The following is a 4,318-nucleotide window of genomic DNA, read 5'->3' on the forward strand; positions in this document are numbered from 1 at the left end:
ATTCAATAGGCTCACTATGAAGATCCTTCTGGGGGAACCACAGAAATCTCAGAGCGATCTGATCTGGCTGCGGTACATGAACTTGCATGAACATTTCCTCGACATCTGCCGACACAGCAACCCGGTCTCTTCGAAACCTCAACTCCTACCATGTATCCGGTCCCTGGAGAGGCATGTCGTTCAGCGATCTTCCGTGGTGCTTAGATACACAGTCAAATACGACCCGCATTTTTCCAGGCTTTTTGGGATTCAATACTGCGTGGTGAGGCAGGTACCATCTTGCTGCTGATTGTAATGTTACCAGCTCAGAGGGAACCGGTAATGCATAGCCCTTCTCGAGATTCCGTGACATGACGTCTGCGTATGCTTCGAAGAATTCTGGGTCATGCAGGAAACGTCTTCGCAACGAGTACCGTGGTGACAAGACTGCCGAAAAGGGAGCGGTACACCAAAATGCCCCCTGAAGTGTTCCATCCCTGTGGTCACCAATTCTACTGCTGGTCTGTCCTCGACCGATGGAGTTCTTCGAAATGAATCAATGTCCGCAAAATCGGCATCGTATAAAACACGGAGATGACCCCCCAATGATGGCTCCACTGACGACAGGCAGCTGGCGGCGACTCCCACACGGTTACCTGGACCCGGTGGCCCAAGAATAACCCAACCCAGCGGCGTCTTTACGACAAATGGCTCTTTTCGACCTCCCAACCGCTGATCTAGCACCCCGTGAGCTTCTGGAACGTCACAGCCAGTCAATATACCAACCGATTCAGAAGGAATATCCTCAAAGGGCAATTCTTTCAGATGAGCCCAGCGACTTGCAATTTCCGAGGATTCCAGATACTACTGAAGCACCTTTCACTAAAACAACCTCGTCGCGGCGAATTGGACGCACCTCGAAACTTCCAGATTCTTCTACTTCTACTGCTAAACAAGATCCACTGATTGTCTGTATTTCACGCGGCGTTCGATGACTCGCTATGCCGAGTTGGTGCAGCAAGTTATGACATACGATAGTTATATCGGACCCACTGTCTAAGAAGGTATACGTGATCAGTTCTGCCGAAGGACCTCTCAGACGAACCGGAAGTAGTCCTAGGGAAACAGCCGTCTTGCGGTCAGTCATTGCATTGCTTTGGACCACAGGAACTAACTCTGCTTTTTATCTAGTGGTCTCAAATGTAGCAGAGCGTGATGTTTGGCTCGGAATTCATCTACTCCACATCGATATTGGAGTTGGCAGTCCTTCTCTTTGTGGCCGCCTTCAGGACACCGAAAACACGCATTGAGAGACCTTAAGGTGGACCATCTTTCCACTGGCTCGAAAGACAGAAAGCGCTCACAGTTGCTGATACGGTGTTTACCACCACAAACCTTACAACCGATTTCGCTCAACAGTGGGGCCTGATCTGGGGGAAAGATCGCACGACTCCAAGCGGTTCTGCTCTTGCCTACATTTGTAACAGCTTGGCCACGTACACCTTGGTCTCTCTGCGTAACGGATTCTGCCAGATCCAAATTCTCCAGGGAACTCAGTTCTGCACTGTAGTTTATCTGAGGCAGAGCTATTTCGCAACTCTGCATCTTGAAGGCCAACTGAGTCAGGTCTCTTGCCTTACACGAGGTAGAACGAAAACATTTAATGAGATTATCTATCAGGGCCCTAGCAACCACATGAGAACTTCCAAAAGATTCGTGCAGAATGCGGCGGGCTCGTTCATAACCATCCGCAGGCTGAAGCATGAGGCAATCTTGGATAGCCTCCCTGGCTACACCGGAGCACGCGTTTACCAATTGTACCAGCCTCTTTCCCCCGTCTTGGGTCTTGCTTTCGACGTAAAGCTCGAATTGACGCATAGACCTCCAATATCTCCTGGGTTGACCATCAAACTGCATGAGGCCGATTTTAGGCAACTCCAGGCACTCTATAATGGATTTCAGATGACGGATGTCACCTAATCCATTATGCTGTCGTTCTCCTACTCCGAGACTATGTCGATTTTCAGAGTTCAATGGCGTTACCATCTTTCTGCAATCTTCGACATAGCTTTTGATGCGACTTTTTGAGGACTCTAAAAAACCTGACCGGTTGCACTGCTCTAAGCCGTCTTCGCTTCCAGCCAACGAAGCTTCCAGCTCAGCCAACTCCACCTCGGCTTTAGCCTTCAGGAGTTGTTTTTTATGGTTAGTTTTCATCGCCTCCGACTCAAGCTCGAGTTCCTCTTTAAGTTGTCTCTCTTTAAGCTGTGCTAACAATAAAGCAGCTTTGGACCCCGAATTCCCCAAACTAATCTTAGAAGCTATACTAGCCCTAGAGCTCATCGCTGAAAACGAACCGTGTCCGACTTGCCTGACTTTTTTCTCAAATTCTTCTTCTCGTTTTGAATTGACCGACATTGACCTGGTGATTGGCATCCAGAGAACCACGCTTGTCAACGTTGAGTACTGTAACGACCGTTTCGAATTCTTGAGCAACGAGCACCAAGGTTAGCAACCAAACCGGCAAAACTCCGAACGAATGGCTACGCAAATGTGCTGTACTATAAAAAATGAAAGTAGTTACACGGAATACAAAATTACAAACCTCAACGGTTTTCGACAAACGGTGAGGTACTCCAAAAGGCAAGCAAAGCCGATATGGATCAACAGTCAACGCGTGACCGAAACCGCGTCTCAAACTCATGAATTAAAACAATATATACCTGCCCAAGGTTTTGGTACAAAAATAGTATAATCAAAGCGGTAAAAACGATTTGCGCGGTAAGGAAAACGGAAAATATGGATGTCTTGTAAAACTGAAATAGAGTTCAATTCCACCAGTTCAAAAAGGGCGGTCCTTTTGAATTGTTAACCGGGAAGGCAGTCATACAAGATTGGGGGCAATTTTAAATATATATGAATTTGCAACAGTCTTCCACCTGTGTGGCGCCATATCCAGTTCACCCAAAAATGGATGAAACCTTGTGCCTCTTGAACTGAATTATTTTAGCCTTATTCGTTATCGGTTGACTGCATCCGTTAATAGTAAAGGATCAACAAGTAGCGGCGCAGCCAAAGGGGCTATATGGTTCTGACCCTCATTGTTCTAATAAAATACTTTTTCTGCACAATCATTGTGCCCCCAACTCCGTCAGTCACAGACCAATACAATTATGCGCAAAATGAACCATAATTGCGCAGAAAGAATCTTTATATTATGAGCCATGCTACTCAGTGGACCGGGCTTTGTGGATGTCTACCAAAAGTGCCGCTTTAAAATAGTGGGTCGCCTCAGTAAATGGTAATATAACTATTTGGAGGCCAGCGTTAGAGCATAGCCCCGTTCTGGCACTTGCCTTTGAGTTCAGCTGGCTGGTCATATTCACGGCCAACAATGATGCTGGAACCTGAGGCACGTAGGCTATGAATCACAAAAGTCTAGCACAACTCGTCCGAAGTAACTTGAGTAAAATGGCCTTATAATTTCTAATGTAACTAGTAAGAGGGTAGGCGTGACAGTTATCATACTGGTTGCCTCACTTTATCGCGCAGCGCTGGCAGATTGTGCTACTGTCTATCTCAATTAACCCGTGAATATCGGTCTCCGATTCTCCCTTATAGCTCTTGGGAGGGTTGCTGTGAGAATTAAGTTTTGCACGTATACCGGTATAACCAGACAAACAAGAAATCCAGAATTCTGATCAGCGCAACAAGTAGCACGCATGTATTTGAATTGGCGTATGTGTACAGCATATGGAATATTAAAAAAAGAGAACAATGAATAGAGCAATGAATAGAGTATTAATCATGTTCATCATATCCGCCACAACTCGAATGAGCGTGTGGATGTTTATAGTCCAGAGGTGGACTTGATCGCAATCTTTCGGATCTTCTTGGAATGGAAATTTCAGACTTTTCACAGGTTGTGTTCCTCAAGCACGTTTCGGTCGGATACCGTAAGATCATCTACAAAGGACTCATTAGAATTTGAAACAGAAGGAGTGCCGTTAACAGACTGACCTCTGGTATTGAACTCCACCTGGTCAATGAGTCTCTGGTGACAACAGAGATCATCCAAATTGAGAATTATGACCACTAGTTTGCCGTTTGATGAAGAAGCTATTCCTGTAGCAGGTCGTAAATCATCGCCTTTGAAAAATGTAACATCAGCCGTTTTGGCACAGTCAAGGCTTGTACGCAACGAACGAGATTTCAATAGAAGTGCGGGACTCTTCCCAGTAACGGAATGAACGGCATTCCTGTATTGCATTAGAAAATTATCAATCCCACGGTCCAATTCCACAAAAGTAGTGGGAGAGAGTGAAATAATAGCAGATTT

This window comes from Opisthorchis viverrini (assembly GCF_000715545.1).
Source record: "Opisthorchis viverrini unplaced genomic scaffold opera_v5_187, whole genome shotgun sequence".
NCBI classification, from domain to species: Eukaryota; Metazoa; Platyhelminthes; class Trematoda; order Opisthorchiida; family Opisthorchiidae; genus Opisthorchis; species Opisthorchis viverrini.